This window comes from Bufo gargarizans, chromosome 6 (genome assembly GCF_014858855.1).
Source record: "Bufo gargarizans isolate SCDJY-AF-19 chromosome 6, ASM1485885v1, whole genome shotgun sequence".
Lineage (NCBI taxonomy): Eukaryota > Metazoa > Chordata > Amphibia > Anura > Bufonidae > Bufo > Bufo gargarizans.
This window is the reverse complement of record NC_058085.1, coordinates 121,430,420-121,445,993: the sequence shown is the minus strand read 5'-3', so window position 1 is coordinate 121,445,993 and position 15,574 is coordinate 121,430,420. Positions and strand designations below refer to the sequence as shown.

Below are 15,574 nucleotides of genomic sequence, written 5' to 3'. Positions count from 1 at the left end.
TGGAATGTATTTACCACACTGCGCCGTGACAGTGTCGTGGGGAAAATGATAAATATTCCCCCACTGACAGGGAATTAGGATTATGAGCCCTACTGGGTACACCGAGTGATGGTAATATCTGTAAAAGCGTTGCAGAATACATGTGATGTGAACTGGGCGTTAGGCCTGTATGACTGGCCTAGCCTGTATGTAATAGTCATTAATTGGGGAAACATATTTTTGGAATCACTTGAACAGTGCAATACACCACACTTTGTTCTTGCGGTGAGGCTGGTTTGAAGTATGACCGATACACAAACATCTGAATGTACTAAACCCACTAGACAATATCCCCTCCACTGCTTCGTGACGACTAGCAAACAAGCATGAAGACCTGTCATAATGTGCTTCTCAAACAGTAACCCATGCAGCCCGAAATCATAAACCTGTAGTCTGTCACAAAGGCATAAGATGACACCTTCCTTTTGTCTATATCTAATGTGAGGAAGGACCAGATCATGCAGCAGACGGCACATAAACAGACACACGAGAGAGCCTTTCTCTTGGGGGTAATTGGGTTCATCCTGCCTGTGTCTGTCATGTAAACTACCGGAGAGACCTCTGAGGCAGGACTCTCAAACAGGTTGAGTAGACATTCTGACTAGGCATTATGCATAAACCCACTAGCAGGGGAAAGAAATGGAGTCTTTCCATAGTAAGCAGTCAGGTGCCTCCTTTTTATTTCTTGAAATATTCCAGGGCAGCTGCGCCTCTTTTTTGCCTTTATAGGATACTCATTGGGCCAAAAGAAAAACTTCTAGTTAAGCAACTGTCAGTAAAATTGTAGGAAAAAAGTGGGAAGCAGTGGGAAGCATGGAGAAATAATGCCCCCCCCCCATGATTTAAAGCAGCCATTGCACTGCCAAAAGATGGTAGGAGAAGTTCTAAAAATACCCTTTTCATCTTATCAGGGCAAGTAGAAAGCTGATGGCCCACAAGGACCAAAAACTGATGAAACATTGTCTTCGACATGGTCAGGTTTAACGCTGGTCTGAGCACCAGACTTCTGTCACGTGAGGTAATAATAACTGATTTGTAATTTGTTGCAAAATATTTTGTATGCATTTATGCTAAAGTCACAATTTGAACAGATCAAAGAGAAACTAATACATTTACCGTTTTTTTTTTCTTCGGACTATAAAACACACTTTTCCCCTATAAGTGAAGGAAAATTGGCGGTGCATCTTATAATCCAAATGCTAATGACCACTTCCATTATGGCGCAGGGAGCGGTGAGGAAAGTGTTACGTGGCTGCACTCACCCACACTGTTCTTCTTCTGGGCTACGTTCTGCACTTTGTTCTGTGCACGCAGGCACGCACTATGAACTGATGCTGTGCAACGTCAGGTGATAGTGCAGCGCAGGCCGGTAGAAGACAAGAATTTTGTGAGTGGCAGAGCTATTAAGCAAGGTAAGTTTTTTTTTTTGTTAACCCCTGATCTGAGGTCTGATAGGTCTGATCTGAGGCTGATGGGGTCTGATCTGAGGCTGAAGAGGGGGTTGATGAAGCTTGGAGGTCTGATGACGAACAGAAGTCTGACTTGTAAGGCCCAATATGAGATCTGATGAAAAATATTTTTTTTCCTATTTTCCTCCTCCAAATCCTTATAGTCCGACCGATGTGTCTTAGAGCTTATTCAAATGGCCGTTGTGGTTCCGTTCCGTGCATGGTGGACCGCAATTTGCGGTAATACAACGTTGGTGCGGCGGGCCAGGACGGATCGAGACCCATTCAACTTGAATGGGTCCGTTATCCGTCTGCACCACAAAAAAAAGTTTTTTGCGGTGCGGAGGCATGGACTGAAACACCATGGAAGCACTCCATAGTGCTTCCGTGGGGTTCCGATCCATGCTTCCGCTCCGCATCTCCGTAATTGCAGACCCATTCAAGTGAATGGGTCCGCATAAGTGTGCAATACGGCCACGGAACCACAACGGCCGTGTGAACAAGCCTCAATAGTCCAAAAATATGGTACTAATGATAAGAATACAGTTAGAGCTATGGTGACCACAGCTCCATAATCAGATACCTTTATTATACTTTTTACATTTAGTCAATAGCAAACAATGTCTAGTCTTGTTTGTGCAAAGTAATCTACACTCCAGTAACCCCTTAGGGACCAAGGCAACTCTGTTTTTGTTTGGGCTACTTTCACACTCGCGTTTGGTGCCGATCCGTCATGGATCTGCACAAACGCATCCATTCAGATATACAACCAGAACGGATCCGTTTGTATTATCTTTAACATAGTCAAAACGGATCCGTCTTGAACACCATTGAAAGTCAATGGGGGACCGATCCATTTTCTATTGTGTCATAGAAAACAGATCTGTCCCCATTGACTTACATTGTGTGTCAGGACGGATCCATTTGGCTCAGTTTCATCAGACGGACACCAAAACGCTGTAAGAAGCGTATTGGTGTCCGTCTCCAAAGCGGAATGGAGACTGAACGGAGGCAAACTGATGCATTCTGAGCAGATCCTTTTCCATTCAGAATGCATTAGGGCAAAACTGATCCGTTTTGGACCACTTGTGAGAGCCCTGAACGGATCTAATAAGCGGAAAGCCAAAACGGCAGTGTGAAAGTAGCCTTAGTTGATCTCATAGCTCCAATATTTTTTTTTGTTATTTATTTTGTATCAGGTCTTGTTTGTATAATTTATTTATATACTTTATTTATTATTTTATTATTTATTTATATATATTATTAATAATGTATATACATTATTGTTTGATATTGTTTACTTTCTACTATGTTATAATCGTGTGAAAACACACAACTTTTTTGGCACTGTTTCTTATGCATTTTCAGCTCCAAAAACCGCCTCTAAAAAGCCTCCTACTCACTTCAATGGAAGGCAGAACTGAAAAAACGAGCATGGAAAAAAGAAGCAGCATGTTCTATCTTGGAGTGGAACCCGCGCTGATTCTCCCACTGAAATGAATGGGACACCGAAAAAAAACACACCAAAAACGCGCATAAAATCAGCATACTACATAACTTTTTTACTTCATTTTAACTTTTTTATTTTTTAAGGCTACTTTCACACTTGCGGCAGGACGGATCCGGCAGGCTGGTCTCCCTGTCGGATCCATCCTTCCACTGTTTCGCCGTATCGCCGCTCCGTCCCCATTGACTATAATGGGGACGGGGGCTGAGCTCCGGCGCAGCACGGTGGTGCACGGCGAAAGCCGCCGGACTAAAAAGTCCTGCATGCCTTTTTATTTTGACTTTAAAATAGTGTATTGGCACATTTTCTGTACTGTTTGGACAGATACAGCCCCAAGAGCCTTTGTCAAAAAAGTATCTCTCTTGATTGTACCTCTAAAGGAGCTCACCTACTCTGTCCTTCCTCCGTGCCTTGTAGATTGTAAGCCCTCGCGGGCAGGGTCCCCTCTCCTTCTACCGGTTTGTCTTGTTCATGCTTATTGCATTTGTTTAGTATTATGTATGTATACCCCTTTTCATATGTATCATAAATAATAATTACTACCGGGATCACAGTTTGTCCTTATCCCACCAATTGCAGTGAATGTGCAACAGTGTATTACACACTCAATCCCCCAGTGACCACGTGGGCACACTCAGACAACTGCCACACAGTGTTGTTGGCACCTATCAGACTACATTCTTCAGAGCAGGAATGATGATGGCAGTGATCTGAGAGGTAACTGTGGGTAACACTGACTCTTTCTTGCACAAGGTTGTCTGTGGTCAGTAACCATGTTACTAGCAGTGGTTTGTCAGGCTGTAGCCAAACACAGCTCTATAGCAGCATTGGCACAGATTATACTTAACATTTACTAGTATCACAGGCCTCCAAAAATGCATAGAGATCAGTATTCCATATATAAATAACATGTACAGTGCGAGCAGGAGACATTCTCCAACAACTGGGTATAATCTTATAAGGAGTTTAGAAATCCTTCCTGTTCAGTGCTGACAAAGCATATGCCAATTATGACATTCACAGTACCACCCACCAGTTAAGGCTACTTTCACACTTGCGTTTGGTGCGGATTCGTCATGGATCTGCACAGACGGATCCGTTCAGATAATACAAACGTCTGCATCCGTTCAGAACGGATCCGTTTGCATTCGTATGTATTAACATAGCCAAGACGGATTTATCTTGAACACCATTGAAAGTCAATGGAGGACGGATCCGTTTTCTATTGTGCCAGATTGTGTCAGTGAAAACGGATCCGTCCCCATTGACTTACATTGTGTGCCAGAACGGATCCGTTTGGCTCAGTTTGGTCAGATGGACACCAAAACATGTCCGCCTCCAAAGCGGAATGGAGACGGAACGGAGGCAAACTGATGCATTCTGAGCGGATCCTTTTCCATTCAGAATGCATTAGGGCAGGGATGCTCAACCTGCGGCCCTCCAGCTGTTGTAAAACTACAACTCCCACCATGCCCTTCTGTAGGCTGATAGCTGTAGGCTGTCCGGGAATCATGGGAGTTGTAGTTTTGCAACAGCTGGAGGGCCGCAGGTGGAGAATGCCTGCATTAGGGCAAAACTGATCAGTTTTGGAGCACTTGTGAGAGCCCCGAACAGATCTCACAAACGGAAAGCCAAACCGCCAGTGTGAAAGTAGCCTAAAATGTGTGCTTCAAACAAAGCATACATTAGTGTAAAATCACACCATGAGACCTATAGAAGATTTATGCTTTAAAATAAATGTGTCACCAAAAATGTTACCTAGAACAACAGATCACTAACTGCAGTACAGTGATCTGGACAGACCAATAATTGGCACCTATTATTAGGCTTAGTGGCCAGTGCAGGATTTTTGGTTTAAATATAGATATTGACATGGAAAATTAAAAATAGCATTAAAAATTCTTAAAAAAATGTTAGGCCATTTTCTGATGACACATTCCTTTTAAAATGACCTATACTCTGAGTACAAAGCGAAGCAATGTAGGCTGGGTCGTAAAGTTCTGTGCACATAAACAAACTAATAAAGTGATGGCAGAAAAAGGGCAAATACCCATTTAACTTGCTCTTTTAACATCGGTCTTATATTTTTTTAAAATAGCATTTTAAAAATACTAAATAAGCATCTTGTATGTATATCCATCCCAAACAGAAGTGAACGATTTCTTAAAGGGGTTGTCTGAGTTTTTTTTTTTTTCTTTGTATGTATCTAACTAGGCAAGTGTAAGGATTTTACAATTCACTTACTTTATCTCCAGCTGCTGCTTTCGCAGATTTCTCTCCCTGCTTTTTTTATGTTTGGTGCACAAGCCTGAGAGATCAGATATGAGTCTGTACACCAGACGTCACTATGATGGCTCAGGGCTGAAGGCTTTACTGAGTAGCTGCAGGCAGTGAGGAGACACATGCTGGGCACAGGAGCTGACAGAGAAGTTCTACAGAACATTGCACAAGAACAGGTAGGGGGAAGATCCTGTGTGTATCAGCAGTGTCATTATACAGCTGGGACCTGTAGTCCTACACATACAACATGCTGCTTAGTCTCCCTTTGCAGAGCAGAGGGATGGGAAGCGATTGTTGCTACTGCAGGTAAACAAAGGGCCAGAAGAGAACCAGGGAAATGAGAAAATAGATATTTTTTGTCGAAAACTTGCTTAGCTTAGTTATATTGCTGACCATCAGATTTACAGCGCTATATATATATTTTTTTTTTCATAACTCAGACAACCCCTTTAACTCCATGGCACTTTTAAAATATATTTTATTTGAATACCCAGTATTCTAAGTATGTGGAGAGGTTAATGCTATCATCTTTAGTAGTCTATGGTAGTTGAGTCATTAATATTTGATATCCTGGTAGTCTAGACTAAAGCTCGCTTTCCTTGGTGGCATAGGATAGCAGAGAAGGTTAATATTTGGCTACCTGGTGGTCTAGTATAACACCCACTTCAAGGAAGGGAGACGTGTGGTGGTTTACCCTCCTCACCAGGCTCCAGTGATGGGTCCTGCTATGCCATCCAATTCAGCCTACCTTTCTACCCTGCACTGAAACACATGTGCTGGACAGGGAGGACAGCCCCTTCTATGATGGGAAAGCCCACTTAATGAGGCCGATTTAAGGGCTCTTTAACACACTGGCATGAAAGAGACATAAATGGCCAGATATTGTTCTTGCTAAAAAAAAAAAAAAAAATAACACACTCATATATAGAAATTAAAGAATTATGAAAAACATATACCGTAGCTAGAGGTACACTTTAAAATCAATTAGTGCTGTATTTTCTTTAAAATCATATGGTATCAAAACATAGTGGTAGGGCATAACTGTAAAGCATTTCCTGCAAATGTACAAGCAAGGTAGCTTTAAGTTAAAGGGGTTATTCGAGATTAAGTCATCAGTATCTGATCGGTGGGGGTCCGACACCCGGGATCCCCTCTGGTCAGCTGTTTGAGAAGGCACTGGCACTCCTTTGAGTGCCGCTGTCTTCTCCGTGCTTACCAAGCACAGCGCTGTACATTGCATGGGGCTGTGTATCGCTCTCAGCCCCATAGAAGTGAATGGGGCTGAGCGGCGCTATCACTCACAGCCGCTATACAATGTGCTTGGTAAGTTGAAACGCTCACAGGAGCGCCGATGCCCTCTCAAACAGTTATTTGGCAGGGGTCCTGGAAAACACCTTTAAGGTAGATAGGCACGATATCTAGACAGGCACACGCACTGCCTTTCCACATCAAGCCACTTTCTTTTCAGGCCAAGGTAAAATCTAATTTATAACACAAATGAATGATTACGACTTCCCTGCGAGATAATGGACCTCTGAAGAAAAGGCATTCTTCCAACAGAATGGCTGCATTAACCCAGTCACATGGCTTAGTCTCTTACTACAGCGGGCCATACAGGGAAACTATTTTTGGAGGGTCTGAAAAGATTCAATACTATGAAACTATGGAAATAACTGACAAGGAGCCATGCGAGCCTTATATTCTGATTCTTTACAGTGGGCTGAAGTTTTTATGGTTACCGATCAGTTGATCAACATGGTGGAAAATCTTTTCCAGAGAGATTTATTTAGATATTGCAAATAGTGTTTTGAGGTGTCCACTGTAGTAATATGGGCAAATCTTTTTGAAACAGCTGTTGGTCTAGCGCTTGTTTGGCCGATTGCTCCTGACCTGCCAATAAACATGCCCACTCAGTTTAGGCTACTTTCACACTGGCGTTCTGGCTTTCCGTTTGTGAGATCCGTTCAGGGCTCTCACAAGCGGTCCAAAACGGATCAGTTTTGCCCTAATGCATTCTGAATGGAAAAGGATCCGCTCAGAATGCATCAGTTTGCCTCCGATCAGTCTCCATTCCGCTCTGGAGGCGGACACCAAAATGCTGCCTGCAGCGTTTTACTGTCCGCCTGATGAAGCAGAGCCAAACGGATCCGTCCTGGAAAACAATGTAAGTCAATGGGGACGGATCCGTTTTCTCTGACACAATCTGGCACAATAGAAAACGGATCCATCCCCCATTGACTTTCAATGGTGTTCAAGACAGATCCGTCATGGCTATAGAGGACATAATACAACCGGATCCGTTCATGATGGATTCATGCGGTTGTATTATTGTAACCGAAGCATTTTTTCTGATCCATGACGGATCCGCAAAAAACGCTAGTGTGAAAGTAGCCTAAGTAACATAAAGGCATGTTAAAATCTAACAGCCCAATCCTTCTCTCCCCCAACATATGAAGTTGAGGGAGTTGGGAGACTCCCTGGCACATTAGATGGTTGGCTGGTCCTGCTCAAAATGGCTATGCTCGCAGACATACATTTACATTTTGTCGTAAATCGGTCTTACATTTTGTCGTACGCCATTTGTGCAGCAAAATTTGCAACTTTTCAAAAGTGGTGAGAATAGGGGGCATGGTGGAGCAGGGAAGCGGGCGGGCTGACAGGACTGGCTCATTTATCATTCTCCACAGCCGTTTTTTGGCGTAGAAAATGGCTTAAATCTATATCAGCAAGAGGGCTGCTGTAGAGTTAAGCCTGTTGCATGGGCTGCTGGATGAAACGCCAAATTTATGTAGAGGCACGCTCCTCTACACAACTTTGACACTTCCACCGGCAGCACAGAGAGACTTGAGAACGGCGTGGAAAACATCTTAATACATGTTCCCCCTAAGTGTGTATCATGGTGAATGCACATAAATAGGATTTTTTTTTTTAAAACACCGCTCTGCTTTGGGAAAACTGCACATTGTTGAAACTACAGCCAGCACTAACCATTTTTTACCCAATGACTTTAAAAGTTGCATAAAAACACATTTGTTTTTATATTTCTTACCAGAATGGTGTCTCTTAGGCTACTTTCACACTTGCGTTTGGTGCGGATCCGTCATGGCTCTGCACAGACGGATCCGTTCAGATAATATAAACATCTGCATCCGTTTAGAATTGATCCATTTGTATTATCTTTAACATAGCCAAAATGGATCCGTCTTGAACACCGTTGAAAGTCAATAGCGGACAGATCCGTTTTCTATTGTGCCATATTGTGTCTGTGAAAACGGATCCGTCCCCATTGACTTACATTGTGTGTCAGGACGGATCCATTTGGCTCAGTTTTGTCAGACGGCCACCAAGAACGCTGCAAGCAGCCTCCAAAGCGGAATGGAGGCGGATCGGAGGCAAACTGATGCATTTTGAGCGGATCCTTATCCATTCAGAATGCATTAGGGCAAAACTGATCAGTTTTGGACCGCTTGTGAGAGCCCTGAACGGATCTCACAAACGGAAAGCCAAAACGCCAGGGTGAAAGTAGCCTTAGATACAGAGAAATGCCATACCATAAGAAGTATGAAAATGGCTTTAAAGCCTCTTTACTCAGTTGACTTGTATAGGAAATCAAAGGTTATATCACATTAGTCTCACATTAACGCATTGAAATGGAAAGCGTGATAAAAAATAACAGATTTTCTTTAAAAAAAGTCATCTGGCCTAAACTTCCCTGCCCCCCCCCCCAACATAAATATTGAAACCTGACAGAATGGAGGCAACTAAAACAATTGTTAACAATTGTCATTTTTTTGTAAAAATAAATGTAACAAACTGAAGTAGGTTAAAGAGGACCTTTCATTGGTCCAAACATTGTGAACTAAGTATCATGACATATACAGCGGCGCCCAGGGATCTCACTGCACTTACTATTATCCCTGGGCGCCGCTCCGTTCTCTCGTTATGTCCTCCGGTATGTTCGGGGACTTGGTTATAGTAGGAGGAGTCTGCCCTTGTTCTGCTGGGCGTCTCCTCCTCCTAGGCTGTAGTGCTGGCCAATCGCAGCGCTGAGCTTACAGCCCGGGGCGAAAAAAACTCCCAGGCTGTGAGCTCTGTGCTGCGATTGGCCAGCGCTACAGCCTAGGAGAAGGAGACGCCCAGCAGAACAAGGGCAGACTCCGCCTACTATAACCAAGTCCCCAAACATAGCGGAGGACATAACGGGAGAACGAAGCAGCGCCCAGGGATAATAGTAAGTGCAGTGAGATCCCTGGGCGCCGCTATATATGTCATGATACTTAGTTCACAATTTTTGGACCGATGAAAGGTCCTCTTTAAGACAGACATGAAGATGGACTAAATGTTGTTTTTCTAGACATGGCACAGTTTGTGTGTTCACTTTTTCATCCATTCCTAGCTTTTTTTAAGGGAAGAAAACCACTGATAATAAGAAAAAAAATGATTATATTTTTTTTTTGTTGCTGCCCCTTTTGGTTCCTTTTTAAACTACACTGAATCCCCCTGGCGCTAACAAGGTCTTACATCAAAACTGTTACCACAAAAAGACTTGCTCAGTCTATAATGGGCTCAGTCTATAGTGGCTCAGTGGTTAGTGCTGGGTTTCTAAGTTCGAATCCGATCAGGGAAAACATCTGCATGGAGTTTTTATGTTCTCCCTGTGTTTGGGCGGGTTTTCTTGCCACCCTCTAAAAATATACAAAATAGGCAAAATTGGTTTACTATGAAATTGACCTTAGTGCGCGTTGTGTGTTGGGGTTAAGAACCTATGGGGCGACCACACAACTATCTCTGAGCTTTGTCATAATAATTCACATAGACACAGTACGGCCTGCGAACCCTGCTGCAGGCCCAGATAGGCCTCTAAGTCCAAGACAGACTTGCCTCCTATAAGCCCCCATAGTACGCTGGATCAATTATGGGTCCATTGAGGTGTCAGCAGTACACGGAAGAAATCATTTTTAGAGAGTAAAAGTTTCACACCTTACGACGGCACATTCAGTCCTGTAATGCCGTGAGTGTCACATGTGTATAGACACCAAACGTTCCAGCACCGCTAATATCACACACCACAAGATTTTGTTTCCGATTCAGCCTCTCTTTTGGGACTATCTGGAACCTCGAGGCACTTTCACCCTGTGCCAGAAAAATACACACCCCCTTCTCTGAACACAACACGCAAATCACGACAGCTGCCTGCATGACGTTGTGCCAACACCACTTCAAAGATCCCCTACAGGACAAACTAAGACGCAGGGAGAAGAAGACCAGCCACGCAATAAAAACTGACCTACCCGAGAGACGACAAACAAAGAAAGCCAAAGACGCACGTATATATATGGATATCTATAGGCGCCTAGGAACACGTGACAATATGACGGCTCTTGCTGCCTGCTCAACTCTGCAGCATAAACATGGCCACGGAACTAAAAAAAAAAAAAAAAAAAAAAGAAAGGCAAACGTAGAAATAAAATGTGCAAAAACCACTAGTACACCAACTCACATGAAACACAATACTCAAAAGCACGGCATGGTTAAAATGGATGACACAAGGACGGCATTGAGGGGGTGTCACTGGGAGAAAGCAAGTCTGACACACGCCACTGCTGAAAAAACCAAGCTCTGGCATGGAGGCCTGAAGCTTGCATAATAGTAGTTATAACAACATATGGCAATGCCGTTCTGACACAGGGAAATGGGGTATCCTGGAGGAGGGACCCTCCTTTTCATCAAATACAGAGATTGAGGCACGTGATCGCTTTAAATGACAAACGCGAGGGGGTAAAAAAAAAAAGAGACTTTTTTTTCACATTCATTTCATCAGATTATGGGATCTGATTAGTCGCACCGTGCCCTTTAAACGTGGCGCACAAATACCAATGACTGTTGCTGAAGTTATCACCGATACTAAAACTATAGGGACAGAGGCAGTGGGGACTGTGCAGCTGTTAATAAAGATCAAGAGGATTTAAAAAAAAAAAAAAACGTAGTTCTACAGCCGTCCCTTCTATTGCCACTCACAAATAGTGCCCTAGTCCGCAGCGAGTGCCCTATTGCCAGTCAAGGGGCACAAGGTGGACATGGCCTATGCACTGTCAGCATTCACAGGGAGTTAACCACTTCTCTGCCTCAGCCTGACGCAGCCTTGAACAACCTTGCTGAAACTGCACACATACAGAGGCAGGCCTTGTGTGTGCATGTATGGAGATTATGGCGCTACGCGACAAGCGTCAAATGCTCGAAGCAAAGTGACACCCCCCATATAAAACAAGATCTAAACACGCATTTAAGAGGGGAATGAAGTCTGTTTGGTGGGAGGGGGAGGAAGCCCCCATAAAATGTTGTAGCTAGCTGCCTCAGTCTGGAAATATTCTTATAGGGGTGGCTGTTTGTGATTAGGGTCATAATAACTGGGGGGAAGCAGCACACAGGCACTGAGCTGGCCACCATGACTCACGCCCCTTCTTGCACTAGGCACAGGCCTTCCTTTCCAGCAGCAGAAGGGTTAAACAGGTAGAGCCAGAGAGACATGACCTTATTACAGTAAACTGCTAGGCAAGGAACATACAAAGACCCCATGTGCAAGTCACTCACCTCTCTGCACGAGCCAGACCCCCCTCTTCTGTGAGAGTGCAAGCCTCCAGGGAACCCGAAAAATAGTAATGTCAGGAAGAGGGGTTCAGGGATCTTGCTCCCCTAATTCTGCCCCTAGACAAACCCAAGGTCTTGCGCAGAAAGCAAGTTGCAGTCTGAGAATCCCAGTATCATAAGCTTAAGTTTCTTTTTGGAAGGGGTGGTGGTGGGGGGGTTATTCCTGTCTGTGTCTCTCTTTCTTCTCTTCCCTCCGTGTGTCAGGAATACAGGCAGAGAGGAAAGGGGAAAAAATCGAGTTATACTCAGCTCCTCCCTCTCTATCTGTGGATCATACATAGCCTTTAAATCCAGTATGGCTGCTAGGCAGCACCCCCTGGAGGACACAGCGTGTATAGCACCTCCACTCTCTGAAGACTGCTAGCTGCGTGCTCTAGACGTGTGGCGCACACTCCCTTGGTTTTACCTACCCGGTGGATGCAGCAAGAGCGCAATGTAGACCTATTAATAATAAATACAGAAAAATACCGGGCTATGACTCAGTATTCACTCAGATTATGTCCACAAGGATGAGATATAGGCCTGTTGTCCACGAAGGGTGGCTGAGGACCGTAAATTGCGGTCCGCAATGCACGGGCGCCGACCGCGGGGCGCTGCCGCATGTGGATCGCCGACCCATTCACTTGAATGGGGTCCGCGATCCGTCCGTTTTTTCAAAAAGATAGAACAAGTTCTATTTTTTTTGCGCAACGGAACGGAACACCACAGAAGCACTCCGTAGTGCTTCCGTGGGGTTCCGTTCCGTGCTTCCGTTTCTCACCGCATCTCCGGATTTGCGGTGACCCATGTATTGCGAAACCAAGGTGCGGCTGATTGGGTTTGGGAATTACCCTGCTTTCACACCTGAGCGTTTCTCAAACGCGCGTTTTACGCACGTTTTTGTCGCGTGTTTTTATGCGCGTTTTTTAGTAATAGTAAACGCGCGTTTGACGCGCGTTTATGTGATTGACTGCAGTGTCCTATGGCCACAAACGCATGTCAAAACGCCCCAAAGAAGCTCAAGTACTTGATTATGCGTCGGGCGTTTTACAGCGCGATCGTACGCGCTGTAAAACGCCCAGGTGAGAACCATTCCTATAGGGAAGCATTGGTTTTCATGTGTTGAGCGTTTTACAGCGCGTTTGAACGCGCTGTAAAACGCTCAGGTGTGAACTTAGGGTTAGGATACAGACATCTTTAGACAGGGGCGGACTGGGAAGTTAAAGTTGCCTTGGATTTTTTTTTTTTAAGTGGCTCCATTTTGTAGGCGCGTCTAAATTAACAAAAGACGGGGTAACACAAGTAGTCAATGCCATAGTGCAAAATACCGTTCCAGCAGAACCAAATAACAGTGCAGCACAATATACTGCCCCAAACGCTGTCCCTCTGTGGTGGCCACCATTAGCTGCCATTTTCAGTCCTCCTCCAGTTGTCTCTGATTAAGATATGGACCTTAAAGGGAATTTTCACAGTGGGCCGATATACCCAAGGGGCCCCCCAAGCCTCCTCTCTGCCGCTGGCCGGGTACATGATGAGCTCTCAGCGGTAATTAGCGCTGTGAGAATCAGTTGCTCATGTACCCGGCCAGCGGCAGAGAGGAGGCTTGGGTGGCCCCCTGGGTATCGGCCCACTGTGAAAATTCCCTTTAAGGTCTATGGCCAATCCATCCCTGTCTTTATAGGTTGTTATCCTGCTTCCTCACACTCCTTAATGAATGGCAAATCTGCCTGGTTAGGGGGGGGGTTCAAGTGGCATTTTATGCCTCCGTTTGACGTACACGTTAGGAAAAAAAGGATACAAAAACGCAGCACACCACATTCTTGTATCCTGCACAGTCCGGTAAAAAAACTTATACATTTTATTACAATGGAACTCTATAGGGAACGGATGCCACTGTATGGTATCAGTCTGAGGCATCCGTTTAACATATACTTTTTATTGTATGTGTTAAACGGACAGGAAAAATGTGATGTGAACCAACCCTTATGCAGCAATACTCTGCTCACCACTGCTGCTATATAGGGAGATAAGACATCCTGGAATCCGAGATCTGGGTGACAACACTTAGGGCAGCTATAGTGACATCCAAATCTGTAGATAGAGGAAACATTTTCAGCAATTTGTGGTACTGTAGCTATTTTGTGGGATCAGACCAGATGGGCTAGCCTTCGCACCCAATGTGCACCAACGAGCCTTGGGCATCCATAACTCTGTCACTGTCAAACCATTTGTCCATCTTTAGGACTTTTGGCAGGTACTTGGTCTATGCAAATCACACACCAGGAACATAATGAAAGATCTGCTGTTTGGCCATCACAATGTGTCCCTAGTCAACGTCTCCAAATCCTTAGGCCTCTTTCACACGGGCTAGTTTTCCGCGCGGGTACAATGCGTGAGGTAAATGCATTGCACCCGCACTGAATCTGGACCCATTCATTTCTATGGGGCTGTGCACATGAGCGGTGATTTTCACAGATCACTTGTGCGTTGCGTGAAAATCGCAGCAAGCTCTATATTGTGCGTTTTTCACGCAACGCAGGCCTCATAGAAGTGAATGGGGCTGCGTGAAAATCGCAAGCAAGTGCGGATGTGGTGCAATTTTCACGCATGGTTTCTAGGTGACGATTGGGATGGGGACCTGATCTTTATTATTTTCCCTTATAACATGGTTATAAGGGAAAATAATAGCATTCTGAATACAGAATGTATAGTACAATAGGGCTGGAGGGGGCTAAAAAATAATAATATTAAACTCACCTCATCCACTTGTTCGCGCTGCCCGGCTTGTCTTCTTTCATGACCTGGGAGGAAAAGGACCTTTGGTGACGTCACTGCGCTCATCACATGGTCACCATGTGACGGACCATGTGATGAGCGCAGTGACATCACCAAAGGTCCTTTTCCTCCCAGGTCCTCAAAGAAGAAGAAAGAAGATGAGCCAGGCTGCGCGAACAAGTGTTTGAGGGGAGTTTAATTATATATTTTTTTCAACCCCTCCACCCCTAATTTACTTAGCATTCTGTATTAAGAATGCTATTATTTTCCCTTATAACCATGTTATAAGGGAAAATAATAAAATCTACTCAACACCTAACCCAAACCCGAACTTCTGTGAAGAAGTCTGGTTTTGGGTCTGGGTACCAAACATGCCGATTTTCTCACGTGCGTGCAAAACGCATTCAAACGTTTTGCACTCGTGCGGAAAAATTGCGCATTTTCCCGCAACGCACCTGCAGCATATCCGGCCCTTACACGCGATGCCTGTGTAAAAGAGGCCTTAGGGTGCAGCAAAAGAAAGCATGAAAAAAACCATGTGATTTTTGCAACATTTTGTTTATGTTGTTTTTTTCTTCAGGCAAAGGGGGAAAAAGCAAATCAACACAGCAAAATTGAATTACATTACATTCAAAATAGTCTGTCGCCAGGGACCTCCCCATCAGCCTGTCTGCATAGACCAATAAGTCACAGAGCACCTTCACCAGTATAAAACGTAACCTTTAAACGGGTTGGCCACTATATAAGTACTTTTCACTATATAGTGGGAAGTAGGGTTAAAAAGAGTTTCCTAATGTACTTTATTAAAAAAAAAATCCGATTGATAATGTTTTAATAATGAGCCCCGCCCCCTCAGCCCCGCTCTGCGTGCAGCAAGTTCGTCCATGGCTTTATTCTA

General features: G+C 44.4%; 1 protein-coding gene across 2 annotated transcripts in view; it reads right to left on the bottom strand.

Moving 5' to 3' along the window:
- Nucleotides 1-12,133, bottom strand: part of THRA (thyroid hormone receptor alpha) — a 146,533-nt gene extending 134,400 nt beyond the window's left edge. For both annotated transcript variants that reach the window (XM_044300235.1, XM_044300238.1), the window contains exon 1: nucleotides 11,866-12,133. The gene's annotated coding sequence lies outside the window, so the exon portion shown is untranslated. The remainder of the gene's footprint in view (nucleotides 1-11,865) is intronic.
- Nucleotides 12,134-15,574: the final 3,441 nt, after the last annotated feature.